Below are 8,514 nucleotides of genomic sequence, written 5' to 3' on the forward strand. Positions count from 1 at the left end.
ATTTTGCCAGCCCATAAAAATGACATAAGGAATTATAGTCATTGCTTCACCATGGCTGTTCGTTGTTTTTTGGCATATTAGGGCCAAAAGCTGGAATTCTAAAATTTTACTTTCCTTTATTATTTAAATTCATCAATTAACTCTAAACGAGTAACAAGACATTTTTAATTATCAAATTTATTCTTTTATATGCAGTTTTCTCTCTATGGGTTGATACTTGTTGGTTTTGGACAAAACTTTTATTGACAAACATTTTCATATTTGTACCTTTAAGTACTTTAATTGAGAATATTATACTCTATGGCTCTATGCATTAGTTAGTACTCAAACCGAAGTTACTGAACCGAATAAATCGATATCGAAAGGAGAAAAATTGAATCATACTGAATTTAATCACGTATGGTATTGGTATAACATTTTAAAAAACTGAATACCGAAAATACCGACCGAAATTCTAAAAGCCATACCGTACTGACCAACGAACACCCCTTGCCCCAACCTTCAAAAACCTTAGGTCCGCCCCTGCCAACTAATATTAGGAAAGTGAAGCTCTCTTATGAATATTATAGATAACTTAGTTTGAATTCCTAAATACACGACTGACTTTCCCTAAATATGGAATCCTTTGAAGCTCAACTTGCTGACGTGGAAATTACATTCTGAAACGATACAATCATAAAAATATTTCTTTATGCATTTGCAATAAGCTTGTAGCAAAGTCTAAGCCATGAATGGCCAATCACTACTTCAAGATGGCTTTAATATTTTTAGGCAAATCATCTATCTCTTTCTCACCTTTCATTCTAATCTTCCCCTTCATTTCTCTTACATTATTCTTGACTTCTCCAATATTTTCCATCACCTTCCTTATTCCTCTAGCTACCTCCTCTCTTTTAATCTCTCCATTTTCATCTTTCAAAATCTCCAAACCAAGGTCAAGTTCCTCCATTAATCTTGCATTTGTAGGTTGATCAAGATGTTTGGGCATTGTTATTATAGGAACACCAAAACATATGCTTTCTAATAAAGAATTCCACCCACAATGAGTCACGAACCCGTCAATACTAAAATGTCCTAAAATTCTAGCTTGTGGTACCCATCCTTTTACAACCATCCCTTTCTCTGATTTTTCAAGAAAACCTTGTGGCAAAACTTCTTCAATTGTGGTAGTCACACCTACTGGAAATTTTATCGTCCAAATGAAGTTTACTAGGGTTAACTCAAGCCCTTTAGCTATCTCTTCAATATCTTTCCTTGACAAAAAATATTCACTTCCAAAAGAAACAAAAGCACATGAAGATTCATCTTTCTTATCTAACCATTGTATGATCTCTAAGCCTTCCTCTTCATCAATGGCGTCGCGAATAAGTGGACCGATTGGTATTATCTCCTTTTTGGACAATTGAGAAAGATGATCAATGAAATTGCCTTCAATCTCCTTACAACTATTGACCAAAACAATGTCATTAGATTGTTCAAAGGCTTTTAGGGCTATCCCTCCTAAAGCTTTCGGCCTATCTATTTCACCTAAATCCTGGGCTGCAATTTCATTAATATCACAATTAATTGCCCTAATATTTTCTTGGAGAATATGATAGAATTTTGAAAAAGTAGCTATACCCGAAGTGTATAAGTGAATAGCAGAATATTACGTGAAGAAGCTATGGTTGCAACCCATGGTTGAAAGCTATCATATATGATAAAATTAGGGTTTAGAGTGTCAACAATGGTTGGTGGAAAATTTTGAGGAAGCCATTTGAAAAGTTCGGATAAGTGTGAAGTTAAGATGAGGAGGTAGGCCATTGGTTGTGTGATAGTGAGGAGGAAGGTCAAGTGAAGATGGTAAATGAAATTCCACTAATTGTATACATAAATTATTTGAGGGTTGTTTGGCTAGGATTTTTTCAATGGATTCAAGAATTATGGGGGTAGAAAGAAAATATATGTGAAAGTTTCTTTGTGCTAATTTCTTGGCTAACACCAAATAAGGTGTAACATGGCCTTGTGCTAACCATGGAAAGAGTAAGACAGTTGGAATTTTCTGCTCTCTCTCCATTAATTATTGTGGAAATCCCTTCGATTCCTTCCCTTCATTTATACTATGGCAGCCATGACTCTGTATATATGTATGACAAACTAACTTTGTATGAACCATGGAAACAAGAAAAAGTATAAACAAGTTGGATTATTTCAATAATTTTTATTTATAAAGTCGATATCATTTAACTTTGCAGTTGCACACAACATGAAGATGGTTCTAGAATTGAGAGATCGGCTATACAGCCTATTACAAATGTACGTAGAATTATAAGTTTTTTACGTGAGATCGAATGTTTCAAAGAAATCGAAAAAAAAAATCGGAAATAAATTAAAGACGAGAAATTTTTCTGCTGTCATTTTCATATGTTCCATCTATAGCCAATTCTTAACGCACGATTACTTGACAAATGATATTCAACCAAATCAAAATTAAAATATGGTAGTTGATTTCTAGAAAGTTGAAAATATTTAAAAGATGACCGAATTGAAGGATAAAACAATTAACCATTTGTTGTTTTCCCCGGTTAGTATTAATGTTGTTTTCTTTTTTGTGTTTCACGTGTATGGATTATCATATTCGGTCGACGGTTTAAACTAAGTAATCCATCGATTGATCACACAGGCTACAGCTAAGCCGGCAGGTTGCAGCCCTTCTTCCTGGATTCTTAACTAATTAGTTTTATATTTCTCATTAGTTACTATATATATATATGTTGTTTGTTGTTGTTCTTCTTTCCGAGCCGAGGGTATATTGAAAATAACCTCTTGTTGCTCCCAAACACATACGTGGTCGACAAGTAATATAGGATTGTAAGTCTAGATATCATACCCACTGGGACTTGTGATTAACTATCAACTATATTAAACCAAACAATTAGTCTATTCAAGCGAATCCTAACACATGAATATTTAACTAAAATTAATCTAGAGTAGCAAACAAAGAGATTAAAGAAAATAAATTGGCGAATTATAGAGACGAATTCAATGTGAGTGAATATTCTAGAGCTATGGGTTAGCTAACAATCCCGTTGAGTTTTCCACTTAAATCGTCTAATTAATTTATCTGGTTTATTGATTGACAGGGTTAATATTGCTCGTAGCCTTCTCCCAAAGTACAACTAGCCTATTCAAGCTAATCTAACACCTATATTCCTATGAAATTAGAATTAACAAGAACACATTAAGAATTTCTGTATAATAACCAAGCAAGGCGAATAGGTATATTCCTATCCTAACCGCAAATCCGCCCCCCTCATAGTTAAGATCTTGCTCTACTCAATCTTATATGCAATCTAGAATTCTCTCTCCCGAGTTCCATCCTAGATTCGTAGATAGTATTCAATTGGTGATCAGGCAATCAAATAATTAAGCGCAATATTAAATAAATAAACCAATATGATAAAATAGTAAAAACAATCTAAGCTTCAAACTACAACGCTCATGTAGTACCCAAAAACTCTAGAACTAATAAACTATAAAATTAAAGGAAGAGAAGAGAAGAAGAAAAACTATTTAGAAGCCTCCTCCAAGCGTGGTGTGTGTTTCCGCACGTCTCCTCTCCAAAATAGTCTCCCTAGGTCTAAGATGTGTTAAAAGTCCTCAAAATAGCATTTTTATATGTATTTATACCAAGTAGGGTCGGGACCAGATGAAAACACCTTCTCCCGCGTGAAATAGGACAATCACTCTGTAAAATTTGTACAGGGTGCGGCGCGCTAATGGAGATTATAAGCAGCCTTGCATTTTTCTTGTCACGCTAGTTTTTACACTGCTACGCCGCACCCAGCGGCGTCTCATGAGGCACGGTAGTGAGTAATTACGAAAATGCAAAACATGAAAGTTGTAGAACTTTCAAATAGCTTTCCAACGATATATTGTGGAGCCCAAACGGAGTTCTGAGCAAAAGGTTATATGCATTTTACTAGACAATGCGACGTATGCCGCTCGATTCTTCTGATCCCCGAACACGATCCCGACTTAATTCCTTGGGATTTTACTCAAACTTCAAAGCTCCAAATCACTTGAATTCATTCCATAACACCTACATAGAACGGAATCACTCTTACAAGCCATAAAATACATATTTAGTGTAAAATACTAGCGATTAAAGCTCAAACTCAATTAAAGTGCAGTAAATTATAGTGTAATAAGCGACTAAAATACACAATTATAGCCTATCATCACCTCTCTATCTTCATTAGGTAGGGGTAAAGTCTTCGTACAAACTACCCTCCCCAGACTTCACCTGTTAGGAATATACTAGGGATGTTGTTGTTGTTGTTATTGTTGTTATTGTTGTGTGTGTGAGTAAATCACTAAAAATTCAAAAAATATTAATTATGAATTTATAATATCAAACGTGACAATATCATTAACTTAAAACCCTTAATGGTTGAAAGTTTGATCGCTCTAGTTATATTAGTACTTGAAGTAGTAAAGTTCAATCTGCATGCTATTTCGTTATCGACGTATAAAGGTCTTTTCACTTACTCAATGAGGAAGTTTAGACGGTTTAGCATAAATGACATTGTAGATCTATTGTGGCCTCTAAATCATTAGACTTAACAATTTCGAGTGTTCTGCTGTGAATGAGCTTGAACCAAGCTTCAATGGAGATTCCATGGAATGTTCTCGAAACTCAGTAGCAATGACATTGAGAGGAAGAAGAGAAAGATCGAGGAAAGAATCTCAAATTTCATTCTGTAAATGAAGACTAATATACAAGAGATTTCTAACAAGAAAATAACAACCACTAACTAACCTCCAGCTGACAACTAACCGACAATATATAGTCCCTGCCACAACTATATCATCTACATAAACTGCCACATAAACTGCATTAGTGCCTTTTTTCTTATGGAATAATGAATTGTCAAGCATAGAACGTATATAATCTCTGGAGCACAATGTCTCACTCAGCTTGGCATACCACTGCCTGCTTGCCTGTTTGAGGCCATATAAGGACTTGTTTAACTTGCAAGCCAGTCCTTCCTTAGTGACCTCTAATCCTTGGGACCTCCATATACACTTCCTCGTGAAGATCACCATGGAGGAATGCATTGTTGACATCAAGCTGGGACAAGAACCATTCTTTCTTTACTGCAGTTGCAATCAAGGCTCTTACTATGGTCATCTTTACCACAGGGGAGAATGTCTCTATGTAATCAATTCCAGCTTCTTATGTATATCCCTTCACAACTACGTGCTTTGAACCTTTTAACACTTCCATCTGCCAGAAGGCAAAGTTACTATATCCCATGTGTGATTGTTGTGCAAAACATCAAATTCTTGAGTCATTGCTTCCTGCCAAGCAGGATTGATGACAACTTCCTCATATGAGATTGGTTCCCTATCATGACAAATATTTCTCACAAGAGCTTGGCTGTCATGGGTTAAAGTCTCAACAAATATAAGATGATTAGAGAATAATGCATTGAGTGAGAAAGAGTTAGCATGACATGTGGGTATAGTATCTATTGGTTTGAGATTAGGGATAGAATAAATGTAGTCCTTCAATACTGGTGTCTTAGGCTCTCTAAGTGATTTTCTAGGGCCGACATGTGATGTAAGTGGTACAGGACTGTTAGGAACAGAATCATACTGCATGTGAAAATACAGGTCCATTGGTAGTGTAGGTGGTGTAGGACTACTAGGAGTAAAATTGTTTTGTGTGTGTAAATAGGAGTCCACTGGTGGGGAGCTACTGTATCTAGGAATCTGGTCATGTAAAGTAGTGGTAGAAGAAGATTCTAAGGGTCCTGTAGGCTGTGTGACACTTGACCAATGCTGACTAATATGTTGTTTTGGCTCAACTTCCAAATGATCAATAAAGGGAATGGAATTGAGGATTGATGGGAAGGAAGTGGTCCTATTATGCATAGCAAAAGGGAAAATATATTCATTGAAGGTGACATCTCTGGAGATATGTATCTTTTTTATGGCTAAATTCAAGACCTTGTATCCTTTTGTATTAAAGGGGTAACCAACAAAGACATGAGGGGTAGTTCTTGGCTCAAACTTATCTCTGTGAGGTTTAGGAGTTGTAGGATAGCACAACTCATCTGTAAGTACTTAGGCTTCCTTTTGTATAGAAGTTCATAAAGGCATTTGTTGTTTAAGCTGCTAGAAGGAAGTCTATTTATAATGTAAGTTGCACAAAGAATACACTCACCCCAGTATTTGGTTGGTAATTTTGACTGGAAAAAGAGCTATAGTAGTTTCTAGTAGGTATTTGTGCTTTCTTTATACTATACCATTTTTGCTGCAGTGTGTAGGGACAAGTCCTTTGGTGTACTATGCCCTTGGATTGGAAAAAAAGATTGGCTTCTGTATTGGTGAACTCTGTATTGGTGAACTCTAGCCCATTGTTTGATCTAATGGTTTTGATTCTAATGTTGAATTGGTTTTCTATTAAGGTTACAAAAGCCTTAATAGTTCGAAGGGCATTACTCTTGCATGATAGAAGTTGAGTCCAGGTTGATCTACTGTAGTCATCTACTATGGTAATGAAGTAGCTATAGTTGTCATGTGTGGTAACATGGTAAGGTCCTCACAAGTCAATATGGAACAATTCAAACACTTTGGTGGTGATACTGTTCTTTTGAGGAAAGGGAAGTCTTTCTTGTCTCGCCATGGTACAAATGGAGCAAAGGAAGGGCTGCTTGGATGAGAAGCTCGAATCATCACTGTTCTAACGTTTTAATTGTTGAATGCTTTGAAGTAGCTAATGTTCTTTGGATTGTAAAATGCTAATGCCCTTTGAAATTGTAGAAGTCCTAAGGTTTTGATTGATGAAAGTTTTTGAAATAGCTAAAGAAAACTAATGTCTTCAAGACATGAACAAGAAGGCTAACGTTTTTGGGTTTTTTGCCAAACTTTAATGTCTTTTAATTGTGTAATAATTCACAAGACATGTAGTGTCCTTTTCTTTGTTATTTAATTGCCACCTATCAAAGAAATGACTTAGTCATTTCTTTACAATGTGGTTAACTGCCACGTTAGAGGAGGTGAAATTTATTAAACTTTATCCACTTATTAATTAATTAGGTAATATCCCATTACTCGGTAATTAACCAATTACCCATATAATTAAGAATTATTTTCACTTACTTAAAATATTACTCACTTTTCACATGCCTTACTATCATGTCCATGTGGTACCTTGTATGGTACTAGTCCATATATACCGAGTATTTTAGCTCGATCTGTATTTTATCCCAAAATATCAAATTTCAACGAAATTCATTTTCTTCGACTTGCTTCCCCTCTCACCTTCATGAATTTACTCATCACTTATAATCCTTATAATTTTTAAATAATCTTTTTCTTGGAATGATGTCAATTACCTTACGACAAATTCAACGTACAATACTACAGGGTAAAACATCATCGTAACTTAATACTGTGAAGCGTAACATCACCGTAATGTAATATTGCAAAGCGTTACATCATCGTAATGTAATATTGCAAGGCATAATATCATCGTAATATAATACTGCAGTACATAACATCATCATAATATTGTTGGGTGTAACATCATTCCCTCCTTTGGAACCTTCATCCTCGAATATTGACTGATGCTCTTATCAATTTTATAACTTATAGCTCTTGTGAATACCTTAATACTCTCCTTGTCTTTTAAGCAGTTTCTCTGTGAATAAATCCAAAGTCTAGGGGATTCCCCTCTTTAATCTTCTTGCTCATATCATAACTTGCGGTTGAAATCTTTCTAATCTCGCAACTGCTGGTACCTTATGTCATGCAGCCTGTATGACCCTGGCTTTGTAAATGTGCTTATGCGATTCATCTTTCCTTTTTCCTTTTAGCTTTTAGTTAATCTCTAGGCCTTACTTTGTAAACATATACAAGGCTTAATAGGATGCCTCTCTGGGCACCTATAGGTGTACTGAAGTTCTTCGCTCGATACTTTGTAGAACTTGCGAATATAGACATATCTTATTTCATAGATCTGCTTATTCATTCGTATGGCTTTACTGCATCTGCATGGGTCATACCATACCATAATATTTACTTTAATTTAACGTTACTGAGGTATGCTTACCAAACTCCCAGGTATTTTTGTTGCCTATCCTTTAGGCATAAATCTCAGTCCTTTAATGCTCTTTCATTACCGTTCATCTTAAGAAGTATGGCGTAATCTCATTTCATACTTTATAACTTCCATCTGTCCATTGTTGATTCACCTCAATGTTGATCTACAATCCTCCACTTGAAGACTTGAAACTTCGTACGTTATACATTGCTGCTAGGGCTTACGTTGCATTGAGGAATATTTGAAGTGATTTCCATAATCGTATTTCACAGTGTCTCAATGTGATTCACCTTATGGGGGGTATCCTAATCTCGTGCCGTCAGTGAAATTTTTTCGCCTTCTCTTGTTCTTCTTTTTCTTCCTTTTTTTAAAATCATTATTCAAACGAAGGCCCAAACGTCATCCTTTATCTGTCACAATTA

General features: G+C 35.5%; 1 pseudogene; it reads right to left on the reverse strand.

Annotated features, from left to right (window-relative positions):
• Positions 1–423: 423 nt before the first annotated feature.
• Positions 424–2,147, reverse strand: LOC107811642 (mogroside IIIx synthase-like; annotated as a pseudogene).
• Positions 2,148–8,514: the final 6,367 nt, after the last annotated feature.

Source organism: Nicotiana tabacum, chromosome 7, assembly GCF_000715075.1.
Source record: "Nicotiana tabacum cultivar K326 chromosome 7, ASM71507v2, whole genome shotgun sequence".
Taxonomy (NCBI): domain Eukaryota; kingdom Viridiplantae; phylum Streptophyta; class Magnoliopsida; order Solanales; family Solanaceae; genus Nicotiana; species Nicotiana tabacum.